The sequence below is a fragment of the Atractosteus spatula genome (genome assembly GCF_055471065.1).
Source record: "Atractosteus spatula isolate fAtrSpa1 chromosome 26 unlocalized genomic scaffold, fAtrSpa1.hap1 SUPER_26_unloc_1, whole genome shotgun sequence".
Lineage (NCBI taxonomy): Eukaryota > Metazoa > Chordata > Actinopteri > Semionotiformes > Lepisosteidae > Atractosteus > Atractosteus spatula.
Window position 1 is genome coordinate 2,901,072 of NW_028296644.1, and position 17,934 is coordinate 2,919,005.

A 17,934-nucleotide genomic window follows, 5' to 3' on the forward strand; every position below is an offset into this window, starting at 1 on the left:
TTCTCAGCTCGAGATAAACGCCTTTTTCAACCTGGAGCGTCCCAATGTAACTGCTGGGCTCAGAAGAGCACACTGAGTCAGCTCTTAGCCCCATTGTGCAGAAGTTGTCAAAACGTGTTTTTCAGATCGAGATGAACGCCTATTTCAATCTGGAGCGTCCCAATGTAACTGCTGGGCTCAGAAGAGCACACTAAGTCAGCTCTTAGCCCCATTGTGCAGAAGTTGTCAAAACGTATTTTTCAGATCGAGATGAACGTCTTTTTCAATCTGGAGCATCCCAATGTAACTGCTGGGCTCGGAAGATCACACTGAATCAGCTTTTAGTCCCACTGTGCAGAAGTTGTCAAAAGCAGTTTCTCAGCCTGAGATAAACGCCTTTTTCAACCTGGAGCATCCCAATGTAACTGCTGGGCTCAGAAGAGCACACTGAGTCAGCTCTTAGCCCCAATGTGCAGAAGTTGTCAAAACGTGTTTTTCAGCCCAAGATAAACGCGTTTTTCAATCTGGAGCTTCCCAATGTAACTGTTTGGCTCAGAAGAGCACAATGAATCAGCCTCTAGCCCCACTGTGCAGAAGTTGTCAAAATGTGTTTTTCAGCTCGAGATAAACGCGTTTTTTTTCATTGAGCACCCCAATTTAACTGCTGGACTCAGAAGAGCAAACTGACTCAGCTGTAAGCCCCACTGTGCAGAAGTTGTCAAAACGTGTTTTTCTGCCCGAGATAAACGCTTTTTTCAATGTGGAGCATCCCAATGTAACTGCTGGGCTCAGAAGAGCACACTGAGTCAGCTCTTAGCCCCATTGTGCAGAAGTTGTCAAAACGTGTTTTTCAGCCCAAGATAAATGCGTTTTTCAATCTGGAGCTTCCCAATGTAACTGCTGGGCTCAGAAGAGCCCACTGAGTCAGTACTTAGCCCAGTATTTTGACAACTTCTGCACAGTGGGGCTAAAAGCAGATTCATTAATCTCTTCTGAGCCCAGGAGTTACATTGGTTTGCTCCAGATTGAAAAATGCGTTTATCTTGGGTGAAAAACACGTTTTAACAACTCCTGCACAATGGGGTTAAGAGCTGACTCAGTGTGCTCTTCTGAGCTCAGCAGTTACATTGGGATGCTCCAGATTGAAAAACGCGTTTATCTCGAGCTGAAAAACACGATTTGACATCTTCTGCACAGTGGGGCTAAGAGCTGACTCAGTGTGCTCTTCTGAGCCCAGCAGTAACATTGGGATGCTCCATATTGAAAAACACGTTTATCTCGAGCAGAAAAACACGTTTTTACAACTTCTGCACACTGGGGCTAATAGCTGACTCAGTGTGCTCTTCTGAGCCCAGCAGTTACAATGGGAAGCTCCAGATTGAAAAAGGCGTTTATCTCGATCTGAAAATCAGGTTTTGACAACTTCTGCACAATGGGGTTAAGAGCTGACTCAGTGAGTTCGTCTGAGCCCAGGAGTTACATTGGGATGCTCCAGATTGAAAAAAGCATTTATCTCAGGCTGAAAAACACATTTTGAAAACTTCTGCACAGTGGGGCTAAGAGCTGACTCAGTGTGCTCTTCTGAGCCCACCAGTTACATAGGGATGCTCCACATTGAAAAATGCATTTATCTTGAGCTGAATAACACATTTTGACAACTTCTGCACAGTGGGGCTAAGAGCTGATTCAGTGTGCTCTTCTGAGCCCAGCAGTTACATTGTGATGCTCCAGATTGAAAAAGGCGTTTATCTTGGGCTGAAAAACACATTTTGACAACTTCTGCACAGTGGGGCTAAGTACTGACTTAGTGTGCTCTTCTAGCCCAGCAGTTACTTTGGGAAGCTCCAGATTGAAAAAAGCGTTTATCTTGGGCTGAAAAACATGTTTTAACAACTTCTGCACAACAGGGCTAAGAGCTGAGTCAGTGGGCTCTTCTGAGCCCAGCAGTTACATTTGGATTCAAAACTTTGCAAAAACGCATTATCTCGGCTGAAAATCACGTTTTGACAACTTCTACAATGTGGGGCTAAGAAATGACTGAGTGTGCTCTTCTTAGCCAAGCAGTAACATTGGGGTGCTCAAGGTTTCAAAAACGCGTTTATCTTGACTGAAAACAACACGTTTTGACAATTTCTGAACTGTGGGGCTAACAGCTGACTCAGTTTGCTCTTCTGACCTTAGTAGTTACATTGGGGTGCTCAAGATTGCAAAAATGCATTCATCTCGGCTGAAAAACACGTTTTGACAACTTCTACAATGTGGGGCTAAGAGCTGATTCAGTGACCTCTTCATTGCCAAGCAGTTACATTGGATGCTCAAGGTTGCAAATACGCATTTATCTCGGCTGAAAAACACGTTCTGACAACTTCTGAACTGTGGGGCTAACAGCTGACTCAGTTTGCTCTTCTGACATTAGCATTTACGTTGGGGTGCTCAAGGTTGCAAAAACGCTTTATCTCGGCTGAAAAACACGTTTTGACAACTTCTGCACAGTAGGGCTTACAGTTGACTCAGTTTGCTCTTCTGAGCCCAGCAGTTACATTGGGAAGCTCTACACTGAAAAACGCGTTTATCTCGAGCTGAAAAACACGTTTTGACATCTTCTGCACAGTGGGGAGAAGTACTGACTCAGTGTGCTCTTCTGAGCCCAGCAGTTACATTGGGATGCTCCAGACTGAAAAACGCGTTTATCTTGGGCTGAAAAACTGATTTTGACAACTTCTGCACAGTCGGGCTAAAAGCTGACTCATTGTGCTCTTCTGAGCCAAGCAGTTACATTGGGACGCTCCAGGTTGAAAAAGGCGTTTATCTCGGGCTGAAAAACACATTTTGACAACTTCTGCACAGTGGGGCTAAGTACTGACTCAGTGTGCTCTTCTGAACCCAGCAGTTACATTGGGAAGCTCCAGATTGAAAAACGTGTTTATCTTGTGCTGAAAAACACGTTTTGACAACTTCTGCACAATGGGGCTAAGAGCTGACTTAGTGTGCTCTTCTGAGCCCAGCAGTTACATTGGGACGCTCCAGATTGAAATAGGCGTTCATCTCGATCTGAAAAACACGTTTTGACAACTTCTGCACAATGGGGCTAAGAGCTGACTCAGTGTGCTCTTCTGAGCCCAGCAGTTACATTGGGACGCTCCAGGTTGAAAAAGGCGTTTATCTCGAGCTGAGAAACTGGTTTTGACAACTTCTGCACAATGGGACTAAAAGCTGACTCAGTGTGCTCTTCTGAACCCAACAGTTACATTTGGATGCTCTAGATTGAAAAACGCGTTTATCTCAGACTGAAAAACAGGTTTTGACAACTTCTGCACAATGGGACTAAGTACTGACTCAGTGTGCTCTTCTGAGCCCACCAGTTACATTGGAGAGCTTCATATGGAAAGACGCGTTTATCTTGAGCTGAAAAACACATTTTGACAACTTCTGCACAATGGGGCTAAGTACTGACTCAGTGTGCTCTTCTGAGCCCAGCAGTTACATTGGGAAGCTCCAGATTGAAAAATGCATTTATCTTGGGCTGAAAAACACGTTTTGACAACTTCTGCACAATGGGGCTAAGAGCTGACTCAGTGAGTTCGTCTGAGCGCAGGAGTTACATTGGGATGCTCCAGATTGAAAAAAGCATTTATCTCAGGCTGAAAAACACATTTTGAAAACTTCTGCATATTGGGGCTAAGAGCTGACTCAGTGTGCTCTTCTGAGCCAAGCAGTTACATTGGGATGCTCTAGATTGAAAAACGAGTTTATCTCGAACTGAAAAACAGGTTTTGACAACTTCTGCACAATGGGACTAAGTACTGACTCAGTGTGCTCTTCTTAGCCCAGCAGTTACATTGGAGAGCTTCATATTGAAAAACGCGTTTATCTTGAGCTGAAAAACACATTTTGACAACTTCTGCACAGTGGGGCTAAGTACTGACTCAGTGTGCTCTTCTGAGCCCAGCAGTTACATTGGGAAGCTCCAGATTGAAAAATGCATTTATCTTGGGCTGAAAAACACGTTTTGACAACTTCTGCACGATGGGGCTTAGAGCTGACTCAGTGTGCTCTTCTGAGCCCAGCAGTTACATTGGGACGCTCCAGGTTGAAAAATGCGTTTATCTCAGGCTGAGAAACTGCTTTTGACAACTTCTGCACAATGGGACTAAAAGCTGATTCAGTGTGGTCTTCCGAGCCCAGCAGTTACATTGGGATGCTCCGGATTGAAAAAGACGTTCATCTCGATCTGAAAAATACGTTTTGACAACTTCTGCACAATGGGGCTAAGAGCTGACTCAGTGTGCTCTTCTGAGCCCAGCAGTTACATTGGGATGCTCCAGTTTGAAAAAGACATTCATCTCGATCTGAAAAATACGTTTTGACAACTTCTGCACAATGGGGCTAAGAGCTGACTCAGTGTGCTCTTCTGAGCCAAGCAGTTACATTGGGACGCTCCAGGTTGAAAAAGGCGTTTATCTCGGGCTGAAAAACACATTTTGACAACTTCTGCACAGTGGGGCTAAGAGCTGACTCAGTGTGCTCTTCTGAGCCCAGCAGTTACATTGGGACGCTCCAGGTTGAAAAAGGCATTGATCTCGAGCTGAGAAACTGGTTTTGACAACTTCTGCACAATGGGACTAAAAGCTGACTCAGTGTGCTCTTCTGAGCCCAACAGTTACATTGGGATGCTCTAGATTGAAAAACGCGTTTATCTCAGACTGAAAAACAGGTTTTGACAACTTCTGCACAATGGGACTAAGTACTGACTCAGTGTGCTCTTCTGAGCCCACCAGTTACATTGGAGAGCTTCATATGGAAAGACGCGTTTATCTTGAGCTGAAAAACACATTTTGACAACTTCTGCACAGTGTGGCTAAGTACTGACTCATTGTGCTCTTCTGGGCCCAGCAGTTACATTGGGAAGCTCCAGATTGAAAAATGCATTTATCTTGGGCTGAAAAACACGTTTTGACAACTTCTGCACAATGGGGCTAAGAGCTGACTCAGTGAGTTCGTCTGAGCCCAGGAGTTACATTGGGATGCTCCAGATTGAAAAAAGCATTTATCTCAGGCTGAAAAACACATTTTGAAAACTTCTGCACAGTGGGGCTAAGAACTGACTCAGTGTGCTCTTCTGAGCCCAGCAGTTACATTGGGACGCTCCAGGTTGAAAAAGGCGTTTATCTCTGGCTGAGAAACTGGTTTTGACAACTTCTGCACAATGGGACTAAAAGCTGATTCAGTGTGATCTTCTGAGCCCAGCAGTTACATTGGGATGCTCCAGATTGAAAAAGGCGTTCATCTCGTTCTGAAAAATACGTTTTGACAACTTCTGCACAACAGGGCTAAGAGCTGACTCAGTGGGCTCTTCTGAGCCCAGCAGTTACATTGGGAAGCTCCAGATTGAAAAAAGCATTTATCTCAGGCTGAAAAATACGTTTTGAAAACTTCTGCATAGTGGGGCTAAGAGCTGACTCAGTGTGCTCTTCTGAGCCAAGCAGTTACATTGGGATGCTCTAGATTGAAAAACAAGTTTATCTCGAACTGAAAAACAGGTTTTGACAACTTCTGCACAATGGGACTAAGTACTGACTCAGTGTGCTCTTCTTAGCCCAGCAGTTACATTGGAGAGCTTCATATTGAAAAACGCGTTTATCTTGAGCTGAAAAACACGTTTTGACATCTTCTGCACAGTGGGGCTAAGAGCTGACTCAGTGTGCTCTTCCGAGCCCAGCAGTTACATTGGGATGCTCCACACTGAAAAACGCGTTTATCGCGAGCTGAAAAATACGTTTTGACAACTTCTGCACAATGGGGCTAAGAGCTGACTCAGTGTGCTCTTCTGAGCCAAGCAGTTACATTGGGACGCTCCAGGTTGAAAAAGGCGTTTATCTCTGGCTGAAAAACACATTTTGACAACTTCTGCACAGTGGGGCTAAGAGCTGACTCAGTGTGCTCTTCTGAGCCCAGCAGTTACATTGGGACGCTCCAGGTTGAAAAAGGCGTTTATCTCAGGCTGAGAAACTGCTTTTGACAACTTCTGCACAATGGGACTAAAAGCTGATTCAGTGTGATCTTCCGAGCCCAGCAGTTACATTGGGATGCTCCAGATTGAAAAAGACGTTCATCTCGATCTGAAAAATACGTTTTGACAACTTCTGCACAATGGGGCTAAGAGCTGACTTAGTGTGCTCTTCTGAGCCCAGCAGTTACATTGGGATGCTCCAGATTGAAATAGGTGTTCATCTCGATCTGAAAAACACGTTTTGACAACTTCTGCACAATGGGGCTAAGAGCTGACTCAGTGTGCTCTTCTGAGCCCAGCAGTTACATTGGGACGCTCCAGGTTGAAAAAGGCATTGATCTCGAGCTGAGAAACTGGTTTTGACAACTTCTGCACAATGGGACTAAAAGCTGACTCAGTGTGCTCTTCTGAGCCCAACAGTTACATTGGGATGCTCTAGATTGAAAAACGCGTTTATCTCAGACTGAAAAACAGGTTTTGACAACTTCTGCACAATGGGACTAAGTACTGACTCAGTGTGCTCTTCTGAGCCCACCAGTTACATTGGAGAGCTTCATATGGAAAGACGCGTTTATCTTGAGCTGAAAAACACATTTTGACAACTTCTGCACAGTGTGGCTAAGTACTGACTCATTGTGCTCTTCTGGGCCCAGCAGTTACATTGGGAAGCTCCAGATTGAAAAATGCATTTATCTTGGGCTGAAAAACACGTTTTGACAACTTCTGCACAATGGGGCTAAGAGCTGACTCAGTGAGTTCGTCTGAGCCCAGGAGTTACATTGGGATGCTCCAGATTGAAAAAAGCATTTATCTCAGGCTGAAAAACACATTTTGAAAACTTCTGCACAGTGGGGCTAAGAACTGACTCAGTGTGCTCTTCTGAGCCCAGCAGTTACATTGGGACGCTCCAGGTTGAAAAAGGCGTTTATCTCTGGCTGAGAAACTGGTTTTGACAACTTCTGCACAATGGGACTAAAAGCTGATTCAGTGTGATCTTCTGAGCCCAGCAGTTACATTGGGATGCTCCAGATTGAAAAAGGCGTTCATCTCGATCTGAAAAATACGTTTTGACAACTTCTGCACAACAGGGCTAAGAGCTGACTCAGTGGCCTCTTCTGAGCCCAGCAGTTACATTGGGATGCTCCAGATTGAAAAAGGCGTTCATCTCGATCTGAAAAATACGTTTTGACAACTTCTGCACAACAGGGCTAAGAGCTGACTCAGTGGCCTCTTCTGAGCCCAGCAGTTACATTGGGATTCAAAAGTTTGCAAAAACGCATTATCTCGGCCGAAAATCACGTTTTGACAACTTCTACAATGTGGGGCTAAGAGATGACTGAAAGTGCTCTTCTTAGCCAAGCAGTAACATTGGGGTGCTCAAGGTTTCAAAAACGCGTTTATCTTGACTGAAAACAACACGTTTTGACAACTTCTGAACTGTGGGGCTAACAGCTGACTCAGTTTGCTCTTCTGACCTTAGTAGTTACATTGGGGTGCTCAAGATTGCAAAAATGCATTCATCTCGGCTGAAAAACACGTTTTGACAACTTCTACAATGTGGGGCTAAGAGCTGACTCAGTGACCTCTTCATTGCCAAGCAGTTACATTGGATGCTCAAGGTTGCAAATACGCGTTTATCTCGGCTGAAAAACACGTTCTGACAACTTCTGAACTGTGGGGCTAACAGCTGACTCAGTTTGCTCTTCTGACATTAGCATTTACGTTGGGGTGCTCAAGGTTGCAAAAACGCTTTATCTCGGCTGAAAAACACGTTTTGACAACTTCTGCACAGTAGGGCTTACAGTTGACTCAGTTTGCTCTTCTGAGCCCAGCAGTTACATTGGGAAGCTCTACACTGAAAAACGCGTTTATCTCGAGCTGAAAAACAAGTTTTGACATCTTCTGCACAGTGGGGAGAAGTACTGACTCAGTGTGCTCTTCTGAGCCCAGCAGTTACATTGGGATGCTCCAGATTGAAAAACGCGTTTATCTCAGGCTGAAAAACACATTTTGAAAACTTCTGCATATTGGGGCTAAGAGCTGACTCAGTGTGCTCTTCTGAGCCAAGCAGTTACATTGGGATGCTCTAGTTTGAAAAACGAGTTTATCTCGAACTGAAAAACAGGTTTTGACAACTTCTGCACAATGGGACTAAGTACTGACTCAGTGTGCTCTTCTTAGCCCAGCAGTTACATTGGAGAGCTTCATATTGAAAAACGCGTTTATCTTGAGCTGAAAAACACATTTTGACAACTTCTGCACAGTGGGGCTAAGTACTGACTCAGTGTGCTCTTCTGAGCCCAGCAGTTACATTGGGAAGCTCCAGATTGAAAAATGCATTTATCTTGGGCTGAAAAACACGTTTTGACAACTTCTGCACGATGGGGCTTAGAGCTGACTCAGTGTGCTCTTCTGAGCCCAGCAGTTACATTGGGACGCTCCAGGTTGAAAAATGCGTTTATCTCAGGCTGAGAAACTGCTTTTGACAACTTCTGTACAATGGGACTAAAAGCTGATTCAGTGTGGTCTTCCGAGCCCAGCAGTTACATTGGGATGCTCCGGATTGAAAAAGACGTTCATCTCGATCTGAAAAATACGTTTTGACAACTTCTGCACAATGGGGCTAAGAGCTGACTCAGTGTGCTCTTCTGAGCCCAGCAGTTACATTGGGATGCTCCAGTTTGAAAAAGACATTCATCTCGATCTGAAAAATACGTTTTGACAACTTCTGCACAATGGGGCTAAGAGCTGACTCAGTGTGCTCTTCTGAGCCAAGCAGTTACATTGGGACGCTCCAGGTTGAAAAAGGCGTTTATCTCGGGCTGAAAAACACATTTTGACAACTTCTGCACAGTGGGGCTAAGAGCTGACTCTGTGTGCTCTTCTGAGCCCAGCAGTTACATTGGGACGCTCCAGGTTGAAAAAGGCGTTTATCTCAGGCTGAGAAACTGCTTTTGACAACTTCTGCACAATGGGACTAAAAGCTGATTCAGTGTGATCTTCCGAGCCCAGCAGTTACATTGGGATGCTCCAGATTGAAAAAGACGTTCATCTCGATCTGAAAAATACGTTTTGACAACTTCTGCACAATGGGGCTAAGAGCTGACTTAGTGTGCTCTTCTGAGCCCAGCAGTTACATTGGGATGCTCCAGATTGAAATAGGTGTTCATCTCGATCTGAAAAACACGTTTTGACAACTTCTGCACAATGGGGCTAAGAGCTGACTCAGTGTGCTCTTCTGAGCCCAGCAGTTACATTGGGACGCTCCAGGTTGAAAAAGGCATTGATCTCGAGCTGAGAAACTGGTTTTGACAACTTCTGCACAATGGGACTAAAAGCTGACTCAGTGTGCTCTTCTGAGCCCAACAGTTACATTGGGATGCTCTAGATTGAAAAACGCGTTTATCTCAGACTGAAAAACAGGTTTTGACAACTTCTGCACAATGGGACTAAGTACTGACTCAGTGTGCTCTTCTGAGCCCACCAGTTACATTGGAGAGCTTCATATGGAAAGACGCGTTTATCTTGAGCTGAAAAACACATTTTGACAACTTCTGCACAGTGTGGCTAAGTACTGACTCATTGTGCTCTTCTGGGCCCAGCAGTTACATTGGGAAGCTCCAGATTGAAAAATGCATTTATCTTGGGCTGAAAAACACGTTTTGACAACTTCTGCACAATGGGGCTAAGAGCTGACTCAGTGAGTTCGTCTGAGCCCAGGAGTTACATTGGGATGCTCCAGATTGAAAAAAGCATTTATCTCAGGCTGAAAAACACATTTTGAAAACTTCTGCACAGTGGGGCTAAGAACTGACTCAGTGTGCTCTTCTGAGCCCAGCAGTTACATTGGGACGCTCCAGGTTGAAAAAGGCGTTTATCTCTGGCTGAGAAACTGGTTTTGACAACTTCTGCACAATGGGACTAAAAGCTGATTCAGTGTGATCTTCTGAGCCCAGCAGTTACATTGGGATGCTCCAGATTGAAAAAGGCGTTCATCTCGTTCTGAAAAATACGTTTTGACAACTTCTGCACAACAGGGCTAAGAGCTGACTCAGTGGGCTCTTCTGAGCCCAGCAGTTACATTGGGATGCTCCAGATTGAAAAAGGCGTTCATCTCGATCTGAAAAATACGTTTTGACAACTTCTGCACAACAGGGCTAAGAGCTGACTCAGTGGGCTCTTCTGAGCCCAGCAGTTACATTGGGATTCAAAAGTTTGCAAAAACGCATTATCTCGGCCGAAAATCACGTTTTGACAACTTCTACAATGTGGGGCTAAGAGATGACTGAAAGTGCTCTTCTTAGCCAAGCAGTAACATTGGGGTGCTCAAGGTTTCAAAAACGCGTTTATCTTGACTGAAAACAACACGTTTTGACAACTTCTGAACTGTGGGGCTAACAGCTGACTCAGTTTGCTCTTCTGACCTTAGTAGTTACATTGGGGTGCTCAAGATTGCAAAAATGCATTCATCTCGGCTGAAAAACACGTTTTGACAACTTCTACAATGTGGGGCTAAGAGCTGACTCAGTGACCTCTTCATTGCCAAGCAGTTACATTGGATGCTCAAGGTTGCAAATACGCGTTTATCTCGGCTGAAAAACACGTTCTGACAACTTCTGAACTGTGGGGCTAACAGCTGACTCAGTTTGCTCTTCTGACATTAGCATTTACGTTGGGGTGCTCAAGGTTGCAAAAACGCTTTATCTCGGCTGAAAAACACGTTTTGACAACTTCTGCACAGTAGGGCTTACAGTTGACTCAGTTTGCTCTTCTGAGCCCAGCAGTTACATTGGGAAGCTCTACACTGAAAAACGCGTTTATCTCGAGCTGAAAAACACGTTTTGACATCTTCTGCACAGTGGGGAGAAGTACTGACTCAGTGTGCTCTTCTGAGCCCAGCAGTTACATTGGGATGCTCCAGACTGAAAAACGCGTTTATCTTGGGCTGAAAAACTGATTTTGACAACTTCTGCACAGTCGGGCTAAAAGCTGATTCATTGTGCTCTTCAGAGCCCAGGAGTTACATTGGTTTGCTCCAGATTGAAAAACGCGTTTATCTTGGGCTGAAAAACACGTTTTGACAACTTCTGCACAGTGGGGCTAAAGCTGACTCAATGTGCTCTTCTGAGCCCAGCAGTTACATTGGTATGCTCCAGATTGAAAAACGCGTTTATCTTGGGCTGAAAAACACGTTTTGACAACTTCTGCACAATGGGGCTAAGAGCTGACTCACTGTGCTCTTCTGTGCCCAGCAGTTACATTGGGAAGCTTCATATTGAAAAACGCATTTATCTTGGTCTAAAAAATACATTTAGACAACTTCTGCACAGTGGGGCTAAGTACTGACTCAGTGTGCTCTTCTGAGCCCAGCAGTAACATTGGGATGCTCCAGGTTGAAAAAGGCGTTTATCTCAGGCTGAGAAACTGCTTTTGACAACTTCTGCACAATGGGACTAAAAGCTGATTCAGTGTGATCTTCCGAGCCCAGCAGTTACATTGGGATGCTCCAGATTGAAAAAGACGTTCATCTCGATCTGAAAAATACGTTTTGACAACTTCTGCACAATGGGGCTAAGAGCTGACTCAGTGAGCTCGTCTGAGCCCAGCAGTTACATTGGGATGCTCCAGATTCAAAAAAGCATTTATCTCAGGCTGAAAAACACATTTTGAAAACTTCTGCACAGTGGGGCTAAGAGCTGACTCAGTGTGCTCTTCTGAGCCAAGCAGTTACATTGGGACGCTCCAGGTTGAAAAAAGGCTTTATCTCGGGCTGAAAAACACATTTTGACAACTTCTGCACAGTGGGGCTAAGTACTGACTCAGTGTGCTCTTCTGAACCCAGCAGTTACATTGGGAAGCTCCAGATTGAAAAACGCGTTTATCTTGGGCTGAAAAACACGTTTTGACAACTTCTGCACAGTGGGGCTAAGAGCTGACTCAGTGTGCTCTTCTGAGCCCAGCAGTTACATTGGGACGCTCCAGGTTGAAAAAGGCGTTTATCTCAGGCTGAGAAACTGCTTTTGACAACTTCTGCACAATGGGACTAAAAGCTGATTCAGTGTGATCTTCCGAGCCCAGCAGTTACATTGGGATGCTCCAGATTGAAAAAGACGTTCATCTCGATCTGAAAAATACGTTTTGACAACTTCTGCACAATGGGGCTAAGAGCTGACTTAGTGTGCTCTTCTGAGCCCAGCAGTTACATTGGGATGCTCCAGATTGAAATAGGCGTTCATCTCGATCTGAAAAACACGTTTTGACAACTTCTGCACAATGGGGCTAAGAGCTGACTCAGTGTGCTCTTCTGAGCCCAACAGTTACATTGGGATGCTCTAGATTGAAAAACGTGTTTATCTCAGACTGAAAAACAGGTTTTGACAACTTCTGCACAATGGGACTAAGTACTGACTCAGTGTGCTCTTCTGAGCCCACCAGTTACATTGGAGAGCTTCATATGGAAAGACGCGTTTATCTTGAGCTGAAAAACACATTTTGACAACTTCTGCACAATGGGGCTAAGTACTGACTCAGTGTGCTCTTCTGAGCCCAGCAGTTACTTTGGGAATCTCCAGATTGAAAAATGCATTTATCTTGGGCTGAAAAACACATTTTGACAACTTCTGCACAATGGGGCTAAGAGCTGACTCAGTGAGTTCGTCTGAGCCCAGGAGTTACATTGGGATGCTCCAGATTGAAAAAAGCATTTATCTCAGGCTGAAAAACACATTTTGAAAACTTCTGCATAGTGGGGCTAAGAGCTGACTCAGTGTGCTCTTCTGAGCCAAGCAGTTACATTGGGATGCTCCAGATTGAAAAAAGCATTTATCTCAGGCTGAAAAACACATTTTGAAAACTTCTGCATAGTGGGGCTAAGAGCTGACTCAGTGTGCTCTTCTGAGCCAAGCAGTTACATTGGGATGCTCTAGATTGAAAAACGAGTTTATCTCAAACTGAAAAACAGGTTTTGACAACTTCTGCACAATGGGACTAAGTACTGACTCAGTGTGCTCTTCTTAGCCCAGCAGTTACATTGGAGAGCTTCATATTGAAAAACGCGTTTATCTTGAGCTGAAAAACACATTTTGACAACTTCTGCACAGTGGGGCTAAGTACTGACTCAGTGTGCTCTTCTGAGCCCAGCAGTTAAATTGGGGTGCTCAATGCTGAAAAAACGCGTTCATCTCGAGCTGAAAAACACGTTTTGACATCTTCTGCACAGTGGGGCTAAGAGCTGACTCAGTGTGCTCTTCCGAGCCCAGCAGTTACATTGGGATGCTCCACACTGAAAAACGCGTTTATCTCGAGCTGAAAAACACGTTTTGACATCTTCTGCACAGTGGGGCTAAGTACTGACTCAGTGTGCTCTTCTGAGCCCAGCAGTTACACTGGGAAGCTCCAGATTGAAAAATGCATTTATCTTGGGCTGAAAAACACGTTTTGACAACTTCTGCACAATGGGGCTAAGAGCTGACTCAGTGTGCTCTTCTGAGCCCAGGAGTTACATTGGTTTGCTCCAGATTGAAAAAGGCATTTATCTTGCGCTGAAAAACACGTTTTGACAACTTCTGCACAATGGGGCTAAGAGCTGACTCAGTGTGCTCTTCTGAGCCCAGCAGTTACATTGGGATTGAAAAGTTTGCAAAAACGCATTATCTCGGCTGAAAATCACATTTTGACAACTTCTGCAATGTGGGAATAAGAGACGACTGAGTGTGCTCTTCTTAGCTAAGCAGTAACATTGGGGTGCTCAAGGTTTCAAAAACGCGTTTATCTCGGCTGAAAAACACGTTTTGACAACTTCTGAACTGTGGGGCTAACAGCTGACTCAGTTTGCTCTTCTGACCTTAGTAGTTACATTGGGGTGCTCAAGATTGCAAAAATGCGTTCTTCTCGGCTGAAAAACACGTTTTGACGACTTCTACAATGTGAGGCTAAGAGCTGACTCAGTGACCTCTTCATTGCCAAGGAGTTACATTGGATGCTCAGGGTTGCAAATACGCGTTTATCTCGGCTGAAAAACACGTTTTGACAACTTCTGAACTGTTGGGCTAACAGCTGACTCAGTTTGTTCTTCTGAGCCCAGCAGTTAAATTGGGGTGCTCAATGTTTCAAAAACACGTTTATCTCGGCTGAAAAACATCTTTTGACAACTTCTGCACTGTGGGGCTAAGTGCTGAATCAGTGTGCTCTTCTTAACTAAGCAGTTACTTTGGGATTTCAAAGTTTGCAAAAACGCGTTCCTTTCCGCTGAAAAATAAGTTTTGAAAAATGTGCTGTTCCTGCCCCAGCAGTTACATTTGAGTGCCCAAAGTTACAAAAACGTGTTTATTTCTTGTGAAAAACACATTTTGACAACTTCTGCACAGTGGGACTAAGAGCAGACTCGGTGTGTTCTTTTGAGCACAGCACATACATTGGGATTCCAAAGTTTGCAAAAATGCGTTTCTCTCATCTGAAAAACACGTTTTGTCAACTTCTGCACTGTGGGGCTAACAGCTGACTGAGTTTGCTCTTCTGACCTCAGCAGTTACATTTTGGTGCTCAAGATAGCAAAAATGCGTTCATCTCAGCTGAAAAACACGTTTTGACAATTTCTGCACTGTGGGGCTAAGAGATGACTGAGTGTGCTCTTCTTAGCCAAGCAGTAACATTGGGGTGCTCAAGGTTTCAAAAACACGTTTATCTCGGCTGAAAAACACGTTGTGACAACTTCTGAACTGTGGGGCTAACAGCTGACTCAGTGTGCTCTTCTGAGCCCAGTAGTTACATTGGGATGCTCCAGATTGAAAAAAGCGTTTATCTCGGGCTGAAAAACACGTTTTGACAACTTCTGCACAGTGGGGCTAAGAGCTGACTCAGTGTGCTCTTCTGAGCCCAGCAGTTACATTGGGAAGCTCCAGATTGAAAAACGCGTTTATCTCGAGCTGAGAAACTGGTTTTGACAACTTCTGCACAATGGGACTAAAAGCTGACTCAGTGTGCTCTTCTGAGCCCAACAGTTACATTGGGATGCTCTAGATTGAAAAACGCGTTTATCTCAAGCTGAAAAACACGTTTTGACAACTTCTGCACAGTGGGGCTTACAGCTGAGTCAGTTTGCTCTTCTGAGCCCAGCAGTTAAATTGGGGTGCTCAATGCAAAAAAACGCGTTTATCTCGAGCTGAAAAACACGTTTTGACAACTTCTGCACAATGGGGCTAAGAGCTGACTCAGTGTGCTCTTCTGAGCCCAGCAGTTACATTGGGACGCTCCAGATTGAAAAAGGCGTTTATCTCGGGCTGAAAAACACATTTTGACAGCTTCTGCACAGTGGGGCTAAGTACTGACTCAGTGTGCTCTTCTGAGCCCAGCAGTTACATTGGGAAGCTTCAAAGTGAAAAACGTGTTTATCTTGGGCTGAAAAACACATTTTGACAACTTCTGCATAGTGGGGCTAGAGGCTGATTCATTGTGCTCTTCTGAGCCCAGCAGTTACATTGGGATGCTCCAGATTGAAAAACGCGTTGATCTTGGGCTGAAAAACACATTTTGACAACTTCTGCACAGTGGGGCTAAAAGCAGATTCATTACTCTCTTCTGAGCCCAGGAGTTACATTGGTTTGCTCCAGATTGAAAAATGCGTTTATCTTGGGTGAAAAACACGTTTTAACAACTCCTGCACAATGGGGTTAAGAGCTGACTCAGTGTGGTCTTCTGAGCTCAGCACTTACATTGGGATGCTCCAGGTTGAAAAACGCGTTTATCTCGAGCTGAAAAACACGATTTGACATCTTCTGCACAGTGGGGCTAAGAGCTGACTCAGTGTGCTCTTCTGAGCCCAGCAGTAACATTGGGATGCTCCAGATTGAAAAACACGTTTATCTCGAGCTGAAAAACACGTTTTTACAACTTCTGCACACTGGGGCTAATAGCTGACTCAGTGTGCTCTTCTGAGCCCAGCAGTTACAAAGGGAAGCTCCAGATTGAAAAAGGCGTTTATCTCGATCTGAAAAACAGGTTTTGACAACTTCTGCACAATGGGGCTAAGAGCTGACTCAGTGAGTTCGTCTGAGCCCAGCAGTTACATTGGGATGCTCCAGATTGAAAAAAGCATTTATCTCAGGCTGAAAAACAGATTTTGAAAACTTCTGCACAGTGGAGCTAAGAGCTGACTCAGTGTGCTCTTCTGAGCCAAGCAGTTACATTGGGACGCTCCAGGTTGAAAAAGGCATTTATCTCGGGATGAAAAACACGCGTTGACAACTTCTGCACAGTGGGGCTAAGATCTGACTCAGTGTGCTCTTCTGAGCCCAGCAGTTAAATTGGGATGCTCTAGATTGAAAAACGCGTTTATCTCGAACTGAAAATCACGTTTTGACAACTTCTACAATGTGGGGCTAAGAAATGACTGAGTGTGCTCTTCTTAGCCAAGCAGTAACATTGGGATGCTCAAGGTTTCAAAAACGCGTTTATCTTGACTGAAAACAACACATTTTGACAAATTCTGAACTGTGGGGCTAACAGCTGACTCAGTTTGCTCTTCTGACCTTAGTAGTTACATTGGGGTGCTCAAGATTGCAAAAATGCGTTCATCTCGGCTGAAAAACACGTTTTGACAACTTCTACAATGTGGGGCTAAGAGCTGACTCAGTGACCTCTTCATTGCCAAGCAGTTACATTGGATGCTCAAGGTTGCAAATACGCGTTTATCTCGGCTGAAAAACACGTTCTGACAACTTCTGAACTGTGGGGCTAACAGCTGACTCAGTTTGCTCTTCTGACATTAGCAGTTACGTTGGGGTGCTCAAGGTTGCAAAAACGCTTTATCTCGGCTGAAAAATACATTTTGACAACTTCTGCACAGTGGGGCTAAGTACTGACTCAGTGTGCTCTTCTGAGCCCAGCAGTAACATTGGGATGCTCCAGATTGAAAAACACGTTTATCTCTAGCTGAAAAACATGTTTTTACAACTTCTGCACACTGGGGCTAATAGCTGACTCAGTGTGCTCTTCTGAGCCCAGCAGTTAGAATAGGAAGCTCCAGGTGAAAAAGGCGTTTATCTCGATCTGAAAAACACGTTTTGACAACTTCTGCACAATGGGGCTAAGAGCTGACTCAGTGAGCTCGTCTGAGCCCAGCAGTTAATTGGGATGCTCCAGATTGAAAAAAGCATTTATCTCGATCTGAAAGACACGTTTTGACAACTTCTGCACAGTGGGGCTAAGAGCTGACTCAGTCTGCTCTTCTGAGCCAAACAGTTACATTGGGACGCTCCAGGTTGAAAAAGGCGTTTATCTCGGGCTGAAAAACACGTTTTGACAACTTCTGCACAGTGGGGCTGAGAGCTTACTCAGTGTGCTCTTCTGAGCCAAGCAGTTACATTGGGATGCTCCAGATTGAAAAAAGCGTTTATCTCGGGATGAAAAACTCGTTTTGACAACTTCTGCACAGTGGGGCTGAGATCTGACTCAGTGGGCTCTTCTGAGCCCAGCAGTTACATTGGGAAGCTCCAGATTGAAAAACGCGTTTTGACAACTTCTGCACAATGGGGCTAAGATCTGACTCAGTGGGCTCTTCTGAGCCCAGCAGTTACATTGGGAAGCTCCAGATTGAAAAACGTGTTCATCTTGGGCTGAGAAACTGCTTTTGACAACTTCTGCACAATGGGACTAAAAGCTGACTCAGTGTGCTCTTCTGAGCCCAACAGTTACATTGGGATGCTCTAGATTGATAAACGCGTTTATCTCGAGCTGAAAAAAAGGTTTTGACAACTTCTGCACAATGGGACTAAAAGCTGACTCAGTGTGCTCTTCTGAGCCCAGCAGTTACATTGGAGAGCTTCATATTGAAAAACGCGTTTATCTTTAGCTGAAAAACACATTTTGACAAATTCTGCACAGTGGGGCTAAGTACTGACTCAGTGGGCTCTTCTGAGCCCAGCAGTTACATTGGGAAGCTCCAGATT